Raw genomic sequence first — 19,470 nt, forward strand, 5'->3', positions numbered from 1 at the left:
GGTACATCTGAGTGGAGTGGAAATGCTTCTTTGCACACACACCACACTGCCCTCAAATTTCAATGCTGTGTTGGGAAGGGAGTGATTTCATGGGCTTTGACTCCCATATTTGATGAGGGGATCAGTAGTCTGAAGCTGGGTGTGGGGTCTCTTATTTTTGACGGCTCCTTTCCAGCTGTAGAAGCTTCCAGGAGGTAGAAAGCACACACAAACACTTCCTTGCCAACTCTCTCTCACATCTAGCCACACACGTACACTCTCACAATGAAGTCCCTAACTGCACTGCCTTCCTTTTCAGAGACAATAGCACAGTCAATACATCTCAAACTTTGTTTTTGAATGTTGTTTTTAAGCATCTAGCGTTGAAACATAGCCAAACACAACAATGGTAATAGATTTTTCAGTCAAGGGCTAGAGACTTGAGCAAATCACTATTGAAAGCAAGTGAGATTAAGTAAATAATTAACTCATTATGAGTTTATTCCCTAATAGGTTGTGGCTGGGATATCTTAGGACGTGGAGAAAAAAAAATGTCTGTTGAATGTATTGAACCAATACTAGCAAAATAATGTCCAAATATTGACAATTGCTAGATCATAAGTGAAGTATTATATCACTCAATCATGAGATTAAGCATATGAGACAGACATTACTCTTATATTAACCATGTTTTATAGATGAGAACAAAGACTCTAAGAGAGAAATGCCAAGCTCTCATATCTCAAATGCCAGCATGTACACAAGGGCCTGGGTTCCTGGGCCTTGTACTTCTATGGGTAGGCTTACAGACTGTGAGAGGCTGAGGGTCTATAAGGAATGCAGGGTACTTGTGTTGTACCAGGGGGCGGATGTGTGTGGAACAATACCTAGGAAGACCTGAAGGGCTACAAGGACAGGTAATAGAAGAGAGTGGAGGGCGAGGAGGTAGTGGCCGAAGCCCTGCTTGGACATTGTGAGTTAAGCCAGGATCCAGGTCACTTAAGACAGGAAGTTCTGCTGTCTTAGAGGAGAAAGAATACACAAACTCTGGTGCCCCATAGTTGACCATGTCCCCTGGATCGGGAGACCTGGTGGCACTCAGAGGAAGGACAGCAGGCTACCAAGAAGAGACTTGACACCCTATGAGCATATACAGGGGGAGGAAGACCCCCCTCAGTCACAGTCATAGGGGAGGGGAGTAAGGGGGAAATGGGAGGGAGGGAGGATACAAGGGATGGGGTAACAATTTAGATGTAATATGAATAAATTCAAAAAATTAAAAAAAGAATATAACTGTAAAAAGTTAAAATTTAAAAACTCAGGTTCTTGACCTAAGGAAGCATCTTAGTGCTGGGCACAAGCAACAGTGGTCATGCTGACCTGACTGCCTGTAGACAGAGAAGCTGCCCATCATGACTTGGCTACGGCAAATGTGCACACTGATGCTTATTAGCCAGGGAAGTGGTATGGGACGTGCTTTGTTCCTAGGTTATAAAGTGCATGCACGCTTGCCCTGAATCCAACCCATACTGACTTTAGATACTGTTTTATTGTGTTAGGGTTTCTCTAAAGCCATCATTCAGAACAATACAGTTATAAACTAGCCAACATTTAAAAAAGAAATTAAAGCTAGATATGAAAAGGCTCAACTGGCACTTAGTAGAGATGGTGCTAATTAGTACTAATTACACTGTTTAAATAGTCCCTGAATAATAACATCCATTTTAAAGCCAGAGTTTGGGTTAGGAATGGTGGCATATTTTTTAAATCTCAGTCCTCAGGAGGCAGAGGCAGGTTTCTGTGACTTGGGAGTAAAGTTGGTCTACATAGTGAGTTCAAGGCCATCTAAGGGCAATCTAGTATGACCATGTCTTAAACCAAACCAAACCAAACCAAACCAAACCAAACCAAACCAAACCAAACCAAACCAAACCAAACCAAAAACAGAGCTTTGGGGGGGGGGGGACTCCTAACATAAGCATCTTCTTTATTTATAGCTTGACTTATAAGCCTCATGGTCAGGCCGAGTGTTGCTCATCTCACTTCCTAGGCCCAAGTCGAGCGCTATTGGTTTTCCTGTATCACAAGGGTGGCTTTTGCTAACTTCCTTAAGAAGAATTACGAGCTCTTCAAAAGAGGAGACCCTGACTCTTCTGTTCCTGGTTGTATCCTAGACATCTAGGAAGCACACACGATGCATGAGAGAGTGCAAGTCACATCTGATGAGAAATGAATCACACATTAAGTAAAATGGTGCTAGGAATGCAGACAAAACTTCACGTATTTCCCAAAGAGCCAGTGAAGGCTAAACCTATCCCTTCCACATGAATTGAAAGGGATAGGTAGACGACTTGTGGTGAACCCAGCTTAAACTGAAAGAGTATATGGGGGGAGGGCAACCTTCTCAGTGCTGTGCCTATAACCAGTGATTAACTGTATTATGTGCAATCACGTGTGTGTATGTGTCTGTGCAGTTATGTGCACATATGCTGTGTGTTAGCATCTTCCTCAATCACCATCCATTTTCATCTTTTGAGTCAAGGTCTCTCTGGCATCCTGGAGCTCACCAATCTCCCTGGGCCAGCGGGATAGTGATCTCTAGATCCAGCGCCATCTCCTCCCCTAGTGCTAGACTTAGAGATCAATGTCAATGAACCTGATTGGATACTGGCGTCAGGACTCAGGTGCTCACGCTTGCACAGCAGACATGCACTGACTGAGCCACTCCCCAGCCCTCCACGTGTATGGTTCGAAAGTTCCTAGACTTTAGAATAAGTAACGGTGTTCATTCCTTCAGAAGCAGTAAGAAAACAGCTGTAGTCTCCGTATGACTTAATGCCCACTTCCATGAAACCTTATCTATGTGTTTCTTCAGAAACATATTTACAATCATGCTAAACCATGTTTCACATTTTAAACTCTGTTGATGCAGACAGGCATCTGCGAAAGGTGTGCTGACGCACCCTGAAGTTGCCAAGAGAACAACGGTTTGCTATCCCGCCATTTTATAATAAGTAACTTATTTGTCAATCTTAGTAGTTAAGAATGAAACAAGGAGAAAAAGGAACAAGGGGGGAGGGGCTTGTTTTAGTTACTGTTCTATTGCTGTGAAGAGATGCGATGGCCAAGGCAACTATCATAGAGAAAGCATTTAATAGGGGACTTGCTTACAGTGTCAGAGGTTTGCTCCATTATCATGGTGGGGAGCATGGCTGCCTGCAGGCAGGTGCTGGAACAGTAGCTGAGAATTCTCTGTCCTGATCCATTCACACACACACACACATACACACACACACACACACACACACACACACACACACACACGAACCAAAGCATATATATATCACATATACACATACACATGCATATGAAAAGGAACACAAGTCTTCCACAAGCTGGGTTCTCCCAAAATCAATTTGGATAAGGGCTGTCTACCTTACACCAATTTTTAAGGGCACTGCTGCTCTGGGCAACAATTTGTGATGTTAACTTTGCCTTCAGAGGAGACTCTGGTATATTTCTTCTGCTCAGTCAGGCAAGGAACTGGCGACCGCAACACATTCACAGTACATTTTCAGAATTTCTTATTTTCTGACTGGACTGTTTTGTTTTAATCACATGGGCCCTGGGGTTTGTTCCTATAACTTCAGGCTCATTTCTTTAGAGGAACCAATCACAAATTCCAACATGCAAAGCGATGCTGGTGTGACCCCAGGGACAACATAAAGGGTAGCATTTTGCTCTGAAGTCTGTAACTCATACTATTCTCTCAAATAGTTTGATGTCTGACAGTGAGCCTAGGGCTCGGCAGAGGAGCCCCGCCTCCACGACACAATCATGGGACTTGAGAGCGGCTCAGGCCCAGAGCGCTGCCTGTGTCCCTGTGTTTCTCTCACTTGTTTGCTCTCTCATTCTGCTTGAATCTTACATTTGATGTTCTCCAGACTCCTTTCAAATGTTCGCTCTGTGTCCCAGCTTAACCAAACTTTTCAAAGACAGAGATCCAAGGTACTTATTTGTTAGCTTTCACCCTAGAGACTTTTTGGGATGAGCGTTCCGTCCCGAGAAACTTCACTGCTTTCCCAGTGCTCCTCCACCATAGCAACACAAACAGTGAGCATGTTTCTTAATTCCCTCAGTCATTATAGTAAGAGTTCTTTTACTACGTGATATCTCATTTTTCTTCATCCAATTAAAATGTGGTCAGAGGGAATATGGGCATTGCATGAAAACCATTTTTAAAATCTGTGATTTCAACATTTACATATGTAAACATACATTTTTAATATGTTGTATATAGTCTTAGAATCTTTTTAAGCTTGAATATTCTCTGTATCACTAAAATTTTATTGAAGGGTCTTTTGATACATGATTCTTAAAAAAATAAAAATATTCTTTTATTATCAAATCATTCCTTAATCATTAGAGATTTGTGACATTACCATGCAGCTAAAAACTGATAATGACTTGATATCTTATTGATTCTGGAGCAAAGTTCCAGACATTCTCTCTCTCTCTCTCTCTCTCTCTCTCTCTCTCTCTCTCTCTCTCTCTCTCTCCTGCATGTGTGTGTGAATATGTTTCTGTATGAGTGTGTGGGTATGTGTGTGTTTAGTATGCATATGAATATGGGTATATAGTGTGTAAGAATGTGTGTGAGCACAGGAGTGTGAGTATATGAGTGAGTGAGTGTGTGTATGCGTGTAAGTTTGGGTGTATAATGTGTATGAATGTATGTGGGTATATGAGTGTGTGTATATGTGTGTTTGTGTGTGTGTGTGTGAGTGTGTGTGAAGGAGGGGATGAACAAGCTGATCAAATTACATATTAACACCTAGAACCTTTGCTGTTGCTTCTTTTATGATGGGATTACACATACATTCATTCATGTGTACTGCATATTTTCAGAAAGATGACAGGTCCCTTGTCAGGTATGTATTATTTTCCTTATAAAAACAAATACTCTGAACAATTCTTATTGTCTTGAACTTTTTTGTGGTGTCATTCAATGTATAATCATTCATTAACTAACTCAGTGACCAAATTGACATTAAGGAAATAAAGATTTACTTTGGTTTATGATTTTAGAGGGTTTAGTTTGTGGCCACTTGGCCCTGTGTTGGGGGGAGGAGGGGAGGGATCCGCATATATGTGTATGTATGAGCAGTTGTGAGCACTTGGGCAGAACATCCCAGTGTGCCCGAGGAGCTCTGTCTATTTCCTTGTAGCCTTGTGTAGTAGAAGAGGGCTTGCAACCTTTTTCATGTCTTTTTCCTTGCAGTCAGCAAGCAGAGAGAGGAAACATGCAGGAAAAGGGCTGGGGAAACTCACAGACACAGCGGACATGCTCCCTGTAACTCACTTTCCACAGTTAGGCCCAGCTCTCATCTCTCCTCAGCTCCCAGTCACGCCATCCTGTAACACATCTACCAACGGGCTCAGCCTCATCCGTGCTACTCCACAGCCTCTGTGGTCCATCTTTAGCCACACACTAAGCTATGCTGTAACTAGGCGTTGCCCAAGCCAACCAAATTGGCAACCAGGAGCAACCACCACTGACCAGTCCACTCAGAAATGGACTACAGGGTCTTTTTTCTTTTCCCTGTCCTTCCTTCTTTCCTGTGCTTGCTACTCTGGAAAGAACCATGCTGGGCATTCCTGGGCTTTACCAACTCTGTTCTTCAGCATTAGAAAAATAAGTAAAGGCAAGGGGGTCTTCCTTAATATTTTAGCAGAGAATACTTCTATGTCAAACATTATTATATATCAAACATTCTAGAAGAAAATGGTAACAAGAATAAATTACTATGCTATAAATAAGATAATACATCTAGTAACTAAGCAGTATTCCTTCAGAAGAGTCAAGTGCCCTACATATGTACATCTGTGGTCAGGGCTTTACCTATGCCTCAATTTGTTACTTGTTAGCACTAAGGCTCAGACAGCTCTGTAAATTTTTAGCCTAGTCACAATAGGATATAAAGAAATACTTATTCTTATGAAGTCTCACTTTTCCCCCTTCAGAACGGGGTGTGGCTAAAAGAAAATCTACTGTGGAATTCTAATAAAGCTGCATATGTGTGGAAATTACATGGTGACTGGAGAGGGTTACTAGGGCTAGGGAGGAGGAAAGGCAAGATATAAAACCCTCTCCCAGGAAGAACTTGAAAAGGCTCCAGTGAGGCCATCTCGCTCATGTGAGCTGTTTAGGAGTAGTGAGGACACAGGATCAGCCTCCTGCAGGAAGGCTAGGACCAGGTACTGTGAGGACTAGCTGATTCATTAGCCTGTGATGTGATGATTAGGATTTTAGTCATGATTAGGCCTCAGGTGCCCTGGAAACATGGTCAGATCCCAGGGGAAGAATTCCTTGGAAGGACAGTTACATTACGCTAGCAAACTCATTGGCCACCAAGAAAATTAGCCTACAACTTGTTATGTAGCTATGAGGGATGGGCTTAACACCAGATCCTCTGGCCTCGGCCTCCTAAACACCAGGATTATAGGCCTACCCAACACAACCAGTTGAGATTTTGTTTTTATTGTTGTTATTTGCTTATTTTGAGTCAAGGTCTCAAGTATGAAGATTTAGCTGGTTTGGAGCTCATTGTATAGACTAAGCTTGCCTCGAACTCATAGAGATCCTGTCTCTACCTCCTGAATACTGGGAATAAAGTCATAAATGACCACACCCAGACTCCATACCTCTTTTGATTTGCTGTTGAGGACCAAACCCAGGGCTTCCTACATGCTAGGCAAGCACTCTACCAACAGAACCACATTTCCAGACAAGACTAATTTCTTTAGGACTCTTCTTCAAAACTTAGTTATCTCTATTTTATTGCAGGATACTAAACCATCAATTTCTTTAAAGTAGCCACTATGAGATTACATATGTGTGATGCAAAATATGGACCTGAGGTGGAATGGGCAGATTAGTTTCTGCATAGCGTCTGGTGGACATGGCAAGAGGCCGTGGGCTTGGTACAGCAATATGGGCAGTGAGATAGAGTATGACTCCTTGAGAGATTTGCAAAAAGCTATGCTAGGGTTGTGAAAATTTATTCAGAGCATATGACATCTCCTGGGAATGTTCAGGAGGAATGTGAGGGAGGGGGGCTAGCTCTGGAGTTGTGGGGTCCCTGCACGAGCAGTGAATAGTGTCTGTCTCTTGCCCTAAAAATGTCTGAGACTGAGTGGTTTAAAAAGAACATAAATTTATTTTCCTCAAGATCAAGGTCCAAGCATTTGGCCCTTTAGCTACGAAAGCAGAAAGGCAAGCTGCCACCTGCTCCCACAGCCCTGTTTCACAGATCTCTTCCAAGCACGAGAATGGCCTGTGTCCTGGTTGCCTCTCACATGCCCATCTTTTAAGTCAATGGTATTGGAATCACCGTTCCCCCAGGACCTGGCCATATTTCCAGGATAAGCAAGGAGGCACGGCATGACCCGGGGTTAATTGGGTTACAGGTATTTAGATTTAGTAAGTCCTGTGATTTGCATATCACACATATTGGCTGCTTTAGTGCAGAAAGACTTAAATTTTAAATAAATTTTAGAAGCAGTGAAGTTCAAAGAACTCCTTTGGTGTCAATTAAGACCTGCAAAAATTCTTTCAAATGTCTAAGGGGGATGTGCTCCACAGAGAGGCAGCTTAAGCCGACAAAGTTGGAAGGACCTGGAAAAATGGCCCTGAAGGCATTCTGTTTTCTCTCTTTCAATTGGTGAATTTGTGAATCAAATTTTACTCCATACCTAGTTCTTAATGTCCCGGAACATGATGGCAACACTTAATGGTGAACTCTGTCTTTTGCTTGTCTTTTTTTTTCTTTGTCTTTTAAATGCACCCTTGCATGTGTGTGTGTGTATGTGTGTGTGTGTGTGTGTGTGTGTGTGTGTGTGCGTGCATGCGCATACACACACACACACACACACACACACACACACACACACACACACACACACGGTAGTACTCATACACATTTGCATCCATGCAGACTGAGGACTTGGGGTGGCTTCTTCTATTATTGCCTGTTTGCCTTTGTTCCTTGAGGCAGGATTTCTCACTGAATCCAAAGCCTACTGTTCCAGTTAGGATGATGACAACCAATGAGATCTTGGGATCTGCCTGTCCCTCTGCTACCCCATTATTGGGATGACATATGCACTTGGTCAAGCTTAGCTGTATGTGGCAGCTAGAGATTGGAGCTCAGCACCATTCTCTCATTTTTCCAACAAGACATCTTACCATGGAGTCACCTCCCCAGACCCAAGGTGTTTGTTTTGTAGTGCCGAAGCAAGGTGTACACTCAGCGTAGCCTTATGGTGTAGGCTCATTGTGTATGTCTGCTTCCCTACTTATCAACAATTGCCTTTACTTTCCCACACATTTCATCTTTTAAAACTATAGAGGATGGACTATTAAGGTACATGTAGACATATAAGTGAAGTTACAAACCTTGTGGCTACTCAAATTTACATGCTACATGATTCCAGCTAGCATGATTAGAATAGCCATTTAATCATTCCATGCCTGACAGCCAATGGCAATTCACAGTATCAATTTAAAATACTGCCTTGAGGATTGATGTGAATTTGACACATATATGAAGAACAGATCAAATTCTGAGCCATTGCCTAAGAAGAACAGATCAAATTCTGAATCATCAGCTATTCTTTAAAAAAAAAATAAAATAAAATATAAACCCAAATGAAATACATATATAACAGACAAGCAAAAACATAGTGTCCCTTGTAACACAAAGAGTGCATGTATTCTATGATGGTTTTCATATGACACATAACTTTCTCTTGGAGAAGACACTTACAGATTATAGTGGAACTCAAGGGAAAAGGCTCAGATTCAGTTGTACCAGAAGCACCAGGGTGCTGAAATGTTAGCAGGTAAGACATGGGCATCAAAGTCTTCTTGAATGTAGACACAGAGAGACTTTATCTTAAGGGACTTCTGTGGCTAGTAAGTAATACCCATGTATTGAAAGTAATAGCATATACATTCTCATCCAAAACTGAGAGGTCTGTATGATGCTTGTAAATTCTTGATAACCTGCTATGTTGAAATAAATTATGAGAGAAATAATGAGGAAAGGTAAAACAGATGCCTCTTCCACCCTCTTTCCTCATAGTAGTTAGTGGCATTGCAATTTTAACAGAAATCTCATAAATCTCGTATTTTAGAACTATTCCCTGTTCATCAGAAGAGGTAAAGAAGACATTTATTTTCTCACATTCATCTACAGACGAATACTTCCCTTGCACAGGCATTAGTCTAGTTCTTTGTCTCTAAAGGGTTACCCACTATCTAGGAAAAGCAATTGCTGTTGAATAAGCGTGGGGAAGCCAGTCCATGGATTGTAACTTGTGGACTAGAGACTAAGTCATCTGAGTGCTAAGTCATCTGAGTGTAATGGCTATGAATATCCTTAGAGAAATGGCAGAAAATCCAGTCTTCTTCCCCTTGGCACTCAGAGGGGCTATTCCAGGCTTTGTTTACATGTAAACTGGAGAAGTTCTAAATAATCTTGAGGGTAGAGAATATACTACATTCTCTGAGGCCAAATTGTAACAGTGCGAAGAGCCCTGAAAAGGAATAAAATAGAGAAAAGAGAGAAAAACAGCAGCCAGCGAAATGTTTGGCAGAAGCCTTGCATATGCTTGGCATCACCCTGGACTTCTGCCTGTCTGCAGAATGATCACTTACGCACCAGTTTCTCTCTTCAAACACTTGTGACCTCCCCCTTCTAAGATCTTCATCAATACTTAACCGGTCAAAAAGTGTGACGTCACTGTGCCCCCTCCCTATGTCCTGAATCTACAAGGCCGCTTCGTAGTGCAGAGTCGTTGGTTTGTAAGACATAGTGGATGAAAACGGCGTCCCATTAAGCATGTCCTACCCAGTGAACATATTTTCCTGGGAGCCTTAACACTTTCCCTCTAAAGCAGAACTACTCCGCTCTAAACAAACTACACACTTGTTTTAAATAAAAGATAAGCAGATGTTTACTTACAACAATAAAGGAACATTATACCAAGCTCCTAGTGGGGTGGGAGGATAGAAAGGGACAATTATTCGAGGGCTGTAGAACTCAAATCGCCGCTGCTGTTAGCTTCACATATAACCTTGGTATAGTCACCTACCTTAAGAGGCCTTAGTTTATCTCAAATAAAGAGAGTAGGAAATGTCTAAGATTGCTCACTAGTTGCATGGCCCATGTGCGATCTTCCCATTTGGTCAGGGTCTACAGCACTGTGAAGTAGAAACCATTATGGGTATCCATTAGAGAATGTGGTGAAGGAGTCGGGGGGGGGGCTGGGTACCATTTAACATCTAGTAGGACCCACTTTCCCTCAGAGGAAACTTTCTAGGACCCCAGAGGCACATGGCGTTACAAATAGTACCAATATAGCCTGTACATATACACTTTTGAGAAAGCTTAATTGATATTAGGCACCAGAGGAGATCAACAACAATATTTTTGATCTTGGATACTTTATCATACAATTGCTTTGGTTTCCTTTATAAAATTGAGAATACTCCCCCTCCCTTTTTGCTTAAAAAAAGCACTTTGTAGATTCTTCTGTTGTCCTCGAATTCCCAGCAGCCTTGGCACTTGTGCTTTGAGATATTATTAAATGAATGAATATTACTTGAAGATAAACACTGTAGTAAATCGACAGTTGATCTAAAAGCTCAGCAGACTGCCGACTCATTAACACGAGGGTAGTGGACACATGGTGGATACACTGGGCTGGATAAACACGGGATAAAGAAACAACTCACATCCTGGCTGAATTACAGCAGGACAGCAGGAGAGGGCAATTTAATGTTATGTTTGACTCATTCCTGGAGTTTTCTATTTCATAATTTTAGACCTTGATTGACTATTGATATATTATATTATAGAAAATTATGATATGGCAGGGAAAAGGGATGAAAACTACTGATATATATATATATATATATATATATATATATATATATATATATGCTTTTTTACTCCACAAATTAACTTTTCTCACGATCGTGACCTCACTTGTACCACAGGACTTCATTCTACCCAGGTCCCATCCCTCTCCTATTTGTATGTGCAGGTATATTTGCACATGAAGTGAAAAAGCCAGACGATGACACTGGGGCAACAAGAGACATGGAGGTGCCTTTCCGCATTGCTTTTACTCCCCTCTGTTTTGAAGCAGGGCCTCTTAGTGAAACTGAAACTCCCTGATTGACTTCATTTGCTGGCCGGTGAGCCTCCAGCATCTGCCCATCGTTCTCCTTCGGTACAGTACATAACACTGCACATGGCTTCACAATGGGGCCTGGGATTTGAACTCTGGTCTTCATGCTTATGTAACAAGTATTTTACTGACTGAGCATCTCCCCAGGCCAAGACCTTTGATAAGTATCACACAACTTTGTGCTTTCTTGGAATTGTAGATATCTCGGCGCCAGCAGACATAGTCCATACCATCTCTTTGTCTTAGACAGTAGTAGCTCCTGGCACAACTTGGCAGAAGCATGTCAGAGGCCGGGCTCATGGCTTTGTGCCTACTGATACTGTCATTGGCAGGGACAGCTTGAGAAGTCTGAGTGGGACACAGGCCTAAGATTCTAGTAAAGGATCCCGAGCAAGCTTTTCTTTCCATAACACACACATTCAACTGTCATTTCAGGAGTACAGTAATTGGGTAACATGTAATCCTCTAACCAAGAATTCACTTTTTTTTTGGAAACAATTTTTATTCCTTACTCAAGAGAACACCAGATTTCTAGGCTTCTGGTAATTTCTGTCTCTTGGTGTTCATGTCCTTGTTGCTCCCTCCAACATCAGGCCAGGCTTAGATTCTGTGACCAATAGAATATAGCAGAAGTGATGGTAATACCCATAAATGATACTATGGTGTAATGGAGTCAGAAGAGAGATCTCTTGGTTTTGTTCCAGGACCTGACACAGATTCTTGGAAGCTCCAGGCTTCTAAGGGAAGCCAACTCTAGAAAAATATGTCTCCTGACATAGGGATGGCCTTATGTTCAATCTCCTTTCTTTCACTTGGATCACCGTCTGCTCAGCCCATAGAGAGCATCCTGTCCTCATGTCCCAGGTGCCCTCTGTGGTTATAACTTATCCCTCCCCTAGACTGAGTATTTTCTACATAAAGTTTCCTCCAGAATAATGAAACATCTTAGCAGGCCCAGATTACCTCTTGATGAGGAAAAGCATGCAACAAGCAAACATTGATCAGGAGCTTGGGACCTCAGGAAGAGTGAGCACCTGGAGAGTGCACTAATAAATGTTTATCAATGATCTATTAAGTCATACTGGGTTAATGAAATATCTATTAAACAAAACCTAGGCAATGAGGGCTCATGAGGTTGCAGGTAGATGCACATTGGAGGCCCTGGGGCTGGCACTATGGGAACGTACAGGAGCATCCCTTCCTTGGCCTTCATCCCACCTTCCATCTCCGCCATTTGCTCCCTGTAGTGAACAAGGCACTTCCTACTTTTGGTGATTTAACAGATTGATGAAGAGGCCATCTGGGCCGAGGGGATGGGCATGGAACACTCTGAAGGTCAGTGCCTCCTATGTGGCTGGTTTCTGAAGCAGGGCTAGTCTTACAGGTCTGACTTCTCACCTTGGACTTCATGCTGACCTAGTGAGTTAGTATCAGAATTGAAGTGATCTGTTAGCTTGTTAGCATGAGAGAATGGAGTGATCGAACCTAATACCTTCTTGGTAACTGTTTTTTTCTCTTCTTCTTCATCTCTTTCACTGAAATTTCATACTGTAGGGAAGGAAGATGCCATGTTCTGAAGACACTTGCGTGGCTTGTGTGCTGGTCTACGTGCGAGGAATTGAGCTGTTGTCAACAGCTTTCACAATGAGTGACTGTCTGGAGTTTTCCATCCAGTTCCATCAGGCACCAGGTTCCTGAGGACACTTGATTTCCCTCCTGAGGCTGCACAGCACTGCGCCTGTTCTGCTGGCCTTCAGGAATTGTTAAAACTGCAGTGTTAAATTCTAGACTTTTTGAAAGCTGATTGTCATGTTAGATACTAGTTTAGCTAATTACAAAAGGTATGTTTTCTAGATTGACAGATAAAAAACAGCTAAAAACAAACAATTCAGAGAAGATAGATAGATAGATAGACGGTCTTGAAAAACCTCAGAGATGTACAGAATATGGCATTAACTTAATGATTAATTTAATGATTTTTTTTTTTACTAAAAGACAGGTCTGCTCCTGTCAGCATCCCATTCTACTTCAAAGAGCGTCAAAGGCGTCATATGTGGGAAGCTAGCCACTGGGTGAGAAAACGCCCTTGTGTCAGTTACAGACAGAATACTCTCCAAAACTGGACAAACTGGTTGCAGGACAGTTGACTGCCAAGTTTTGCAAGGACAAGGTAGGCAAGTCCTTTATAATTCCTGCTTCACAGAAAAGCCTGTCAAATATTCTGGGCCAGAAGGCTGAAGATGATGCTTCAACACTATAGAAAAGTTTTGAGGGACTGCCCAGGGAGCTAAATGTCCCTGTCATTTCTATACTTTTGGAAGCTGCTTGCCTGTACTTCCTACATATTTAGGTAATATTTATTCCTTCTCAAGTCTCAGATGGGGTTGAAGACTAGATAGTTATAGTCTTACAGTTAAACTTAAATTGTTTAGAATGATAGAAATCGACAGTAAATTACTTTATCAAAGGATTGTGAATATACAAATGTAAGTCTTACCTAATAATTTTCATAATTGTTATGTTACATATAGTTTGTTATTGTAAGAAAAGGAGTCTTTTATTAGACTAAAAGGGGGAAATGCAGGCATAAGGTTATTGTGTGGTTTAAATGCTGATTTAAACAAAGGTGGTTGCAAGCTTTGTTCTGAGAATATACTGTTTAAATGTTGTGTAAACTCTGCTCCTCTATTGTCCCCTGTTATGTCAATAAAGCAGTTTAACAGCCAATTGATGAGCAGAAGAGAGAATAGGGCTGGACTTCCTGCCAGCCAGAGGAGAAGGAGTTGGGAGAGGAAGTAGTGGGTTCAGCCAGAGGATTCAGCCGTAGGGAGAGGTCCAAGGAAGATCAGGAAGAAGGCACGAGGACAGCTACAAAATGAGAGTATTTCTGGGATGTTTGGTGGGAGTAAGACAAAATGGCATAGAGGGTTAAGAACAGACTTAAACTGCTCAGATTGTGTTGTGAAGATTTGTATTATAAAAGAGTCTTAATTATTTGTGGGATAGCCCAGGCTAAGTGAGAAACTAAGAGAAACATTGTTTTATAAAAAACAACTGTTTATTTACTTAATGTTATGGTGTCAAACAGAAGTAAAAGGAAAAAAATCGTTTGCTGAGGATCGAACCCAGGGCCTTGCCCATGCTAGGCAAATATTCTTCTGTAGAACCACATCCCAAACCCAACAAACACTTTTTACAGCCAGGATTGCCTTACAACATTTTAAAGGCCCTATCATCAAATCCATGCAGCTCTTTCTAAAATTAGGTTTTATAGAAAAAAAAAAAATAAAGACCATACCCTCTGAACTGAAGATAAGTCTAAGATACATTTTAAGTAAATGTTGCATATTAATGTAATTCCAAATCATCACAACTATGCCCACAGTATCATCTTGGGCCAAGTTGCCAGTGTCCCCTGGGCGATTGTCTTCTTTTCTTTCTACTGGAGATAATAGCATACTTTTGCTTAGTTTTCCTTAAGGGAGGAGAAGACAGGATCCCACTTCTGCTTCTAAGTAGTAGCTGCAGACTTTCTAGCCTCTATTTTCGCAATAGGTTATCTGACAAAACAGAGTCGAAACTCGTGTATATGGAGTTGATAAATACAGAGGTGTGGGAAATGCTTCCTCCATCTTTAACGCAAATTAACTTGCTTTCTGATATGTATCCTATTAGACAGATAATAAGCTTAATCTTAGTTTTCATTGAGGCTTCTCTCTGTTCCTTTAATGTAACTTTCACTGACTTCTTTATCCCCTTCTCCTGTTTCCAGGGTCAGGGTCATAGTCTTAGACTATGCATCAGCAGCCAAATGATCATCTTTGGGAAAGCTGAGCTACAGGTATAGCTGATCATCATCGGTAGAGTACATGTCTAGTTAGAAGAGGCCTGGAGAGATGGATGGTTCCATGGTTAACAGTGATCGCTGCTACTCTTGCAGAGAGTGAGTGGCTTGGATATCTACAACTAGCACCCTTGTCAGAGGACTCACAACTACCTCTACTCTAACTCCTTCTCCAGGTGATAGGTCGCCCTCTTCTGGCCTTCTTGGGCATCTGCAGGCACACACACACACACACACACACACACACACACACACACACACACACACACACTCACACACACACTTAGATAATAAAAATAAGTCTTTTTTAGAAAGTTAGAAAAACAGAAAAGATGAAAGCAATTTGGCTATGCTGGTTAACCCTAACTGTCAACTTGGTGAGATTTGGAAACAGCTAGGAGATTATTTAAAGCACAGCTCTGTGTAAAAGTACAGGGGTTTCCAGTGAGGGGCAACTAAGAGGACATCATCTCATAGGCTGAGAGCCAGGCAGAATGATGTGGGAAAAGGAGAAAGCTGCAATCACAGACACACAGACAGACAGACAGACAGACAGACAGACAGACAGACAGACAATCAGTTAGGGCGCCTCTCTCTCTCTCTCTCTCTCTCTCTCTCTCTCTCTCTCTCTCTCTGCTTTTTTCTCTCCTGAGCACTCTAATGTGAACTGTCATGCTCTAATGATCTAAAACCATGAGACAGAAATGAACCATTTTATCCCTTAGGCTGTCTATCTTGGGTATTTTCTACAGCAACAGAGGGCCTAACACGCACAGTGGAGTAGCCTTCAGGAATCTTCGGCACTCTGCAGAAGCACTCAGAAAAGCAGAGGTTACATTTCTGGGAATGAAAGGCACTTTAAGAAACACTGTTGCAGTGGCAAGGGGGAAACCTCCAGGCTGAAGAGGAGACTAGAGCCAGTGTGTTTAACAGCAGACTAGCTCACTGTTTGGAACTAGAAGCTGAGCGTTAAATGCAAAACTTAAAAGTCAGCAATTATTTAGTCTCTTCCCATTCACCTACTTTCTCAGTATAATCTATTTTTATGATCAAAAGTATTTCAAAATGTGAAAATTCTTAAAATCCACACTCACGCCCTTACCTCCAACCCTGCATTTAGTCAGAGAGCCAGTGCTGCCTTTGACTCCCTAGAGGTGGTTACCCTGTTTAATTGGACTTATAGTGATGACTCTAATTATCTTCAATGAGCTGCCTGTCATGTGACTATGGTTCCTGCATCAATGCAAGCCAGACTTCAAGTAATGAGGGGCATCCATAGCTTCCTAAGCCATGTTTGCTACTATGGTAGATTTAAACATGTCTATAGGAGGCCCAAGGAAGTCTTTCTTGGAAGCAGATTGCCTGACCCCAAAGCATCCCTATTTAGATCTGTGCTACAGCGAAGTGTCTGTGTCCTAGGTTTCAATTATTATTTAGATAAAAATCTTTTCTAAGAGTTCAGTGATGATTAGCAAAAGGAAGCCTGGCATTCTCTTTCCTGTTTCTATCTGCTGTTGATTGCTATAAACTGTGACTGCCTCTAAAAGACATTTCATTATTTTTCTGTATATGTTTTTTAGCAAAGGCCTTGCTGTGTAGCCCGGGCTGTTTGTGAACCTGCTCTCTTTTCACCTTCACCTTCTGAGTGCAGTGCATAATAAGGTCTGCCCTCCAGGTTTTGGGATCTATGCCAAAGAAGGGATGGAAACAGGCAGGGGTGATCGAAGACTTTAAAGAAACAGTAATTTCTAGACAGAACATGGCTGATGCACATGTGAACTTATAGAGACTGAGGCAGCTTGCATGTGACCTGTATAAGCTCAAGCCAGACACAATCCCAGCTTGGAGGAGGAGGTGTGTGCATGTGGGGGTCTCATCCCCACCTAGGAAGCTATTCACAAATAATAGTTGCTAGACCTGACTCCAGGTTTTTCTTTGTTTGTTTGTTTGGGTGTGTGTGTGGGGGGGATCTTTTAAAAATTTATTTTTAACAGAAGAGAAAGAACATGAAGTTGAGTGGATAGGGAAGGCTTGAGAGGAGTTGGGGGATAGAAGAGAATATGCTAAAATTACACTGCATGAAAATTTCAAAGAATAAAACAGTGGTAAAAAAAAGAAAGAAAAAAGCAATTTTGAGTACAAGCAGGCACTGTCACACCTAGCATAAAAGATACTTTAAAAAGCACCCAATATCTAGTAGAGTTTGACTCTCTTTTTTTTGCTGTGATGTGAAAACCTAACAGTTTCTAAAAGTAAAACGTGGTGAATAAGAGAAGACGTTAAAAATACTAGTCTCTATGTGTAGACGGAGCCGTAATTAATACCTAGGAAGCCAGATGCTCTACGGCAGCGAAGATGCCTCTATTTTCCAATTAACACATGGAGAGCTTTAAATTTTTCAATTGGAAGCCCAGCCTCCAAATAAGGCAAGGCGGCCAAATGTACTGAAAACACACGTAGCTTCAGAGAAACGTCGCGCACGGGAAACACACCCCATCTTATTAGCTTCAGCACCGCGCTCATTATAAACAGAGCTGCTTCTTCCTTCTGATGCGCATTAAACAGAACTTGGACGTGTGCCCTTTTGAAAAAAAACCGATCCCTGCCTTCACAAACCAGATGGTGCACATCCTCTACACCCGGTCCTCTGGCGGAACCAAAAGGGGCTCCTATTGTCTTCTGTAATATGATTAGTGCATCCGCAATAGCTTGTTCTTACGGAGACTTCTGGAAGTTAAACAACTTAGCTAATGTGGTACTGCAGAATTGGATAGGAGGCCTCACGCCGCCAAGGAGTCACGGCTCCGAGGAGGGGCTCCAGCATTTTTAATTCTTCTAAAAATAGGCTTCAGTGGAGGTGTGAGGCCCTGCCACATCAGCTCACAAAGAAGCTGTCTTCCGTCTTTGAATATCAGAGACAAAAAGTCTGCTGTCTCATAAAAGGGCTAATCAAGCAAGAAAGCCTCCCTCTCCCCCTTCGCCTCCCTCTGCCCCTCTCCCCCTCCTGCTCTCATCTGGACATATTATGTTTGTAGGATGTTCTATTTGCCATCACCACCAATAGAACCAACACTCCCTTCTGGATACAATTTGAGTGTCACACTCACCACAAACAGAAAAAAAAAATGCATCTAAAGACAACTATGTCATTCTAAATTTAGCCAACAAATTAGGGAAGAGTATACTGTCTCATACCTTGGAGGTTATTCTGTCTTGGCAGAACCTAAAAAGAGAAAAAACAAACACATGCATTAATGTTTTATTACTTCTGACCTTTGAAACCACAGAAGTGAATTAAACAAATACAGTTTCTCTAATAATTTAGTCAAACAGCTAATTTCTCTACTTAATCCAACCATTAGTTAAGGAACCATTGGGGGTGATGGGGAGCCATTGGGGGGTGGGGTGAGAGGGACCCGTGTCCATCAGACACTGGGTAAATCCATTCCAGTCCCGGCTCTGGAGTTGTGAAATAGCGCTTTGAGACAAAACAAAAACCTCTGACAGCTTGAAGATCGTCTGTCAACTGTGTCTATTCTATCATTCTTTACAGAAAAAAAAAAAAACTTCCTTTGTGTTTAGATCCTGTTCACGAAATGTAGCATCATGTCTCACTCTCTATACAGTTGTTTATTTTGCAGTAAGGCTAGGTCGGTCACGTGACAGCAGAACAGACTCATCCGGCGGCGACCAGCACCATTCTGCAGGACTGAGTCTGAAGAAAAGTTTTTGAACAGCTCAGGGCAAAAGCGTCTGCTGAGTCTGAGGTTCAGTTCAGCCAAACATCATGTTTTCTCCCCAGTCTGCCGTTCAGAAGCATTTCTTTTACGTCCTGAATATGTGTGCATTTCAACTTGGGCTAGAAATATTTAATTAAAAATAACTCCATCACTACCAAAGGAGCTATGCTTACTCAATAGTTCCAGATCTGAGAGACATTTGCCCCACATCCCTCATGGTTCCCAGGGATGTGAACATTTTCCTTTTCCTAAAATGTAAGACAGCTTCTCTTTTTGGTATTTTGCCAATTAGAAAAAAAATATGTTGAGCAAACAGCTAGCAAATCCATCAAAAGGTTAGGATTCTTTTTATTTGAGTGCTCTTTCCTAATGGGTTGAAATTGATTGATTAGCTCACCTAGAACAGACTTAGCCTTGGGCGGAAACAGCTTTGTAGACCTTAGTGGACTGGATTTTAAAAACAAAAAAAGTAGAAAATCAACATTAAGAATTCAGTGGACTTCAAAAGCAGGGGAAAACACAGTCTGAAAGTGTATTAAAATCCTTTCATTTATTTCCAATCAAATGGCCTTGTAATAAATTATATTGTTATCTGGTCTACTGACTCCGTCTTAGCTGCGAATGCACTCAGACTATGATCTCCATTCA

At 41.8% G+C, this 19,470-nt stretch overlaps 1 protein-coding gene across 12 annotated transcripts in view; it reads right to left on the minus strand.

Moving 5' to 3' along the window:
• The window catches only part of SEMA6D (semaphorin 6D), a 567,178-nt gene that overhangs the window by 158,755 nt on the left and 388,953 nt on the right, over positions 1–19,470 (minus strand). For all 12 annotated transcript variants that reach the window (XM_084774602.1, XM_084774594.1, XM_084774605.1 and 9 more), the window contains one exon: positions 18,278–18,305. The gene's annotated coding sequence lies outside the window, so the exon portion shown is untranslated. The remainder of the gene's footprint in view (positions 1–18,277; positions 18,306–19,470) is intronic.

Source organism: Acomys minous (genome assembly GCF_964271855.1).
Source record: "Acomys minous genome assembly, chromosome: 3".
In the NCBI taxonomy this organism is placed as follows: domain Eukaryota; kingdom Metazoa; phylum Chordata; class Mammalia; order Rodentia; family Muridae; genus Acomys; species Acomys minous.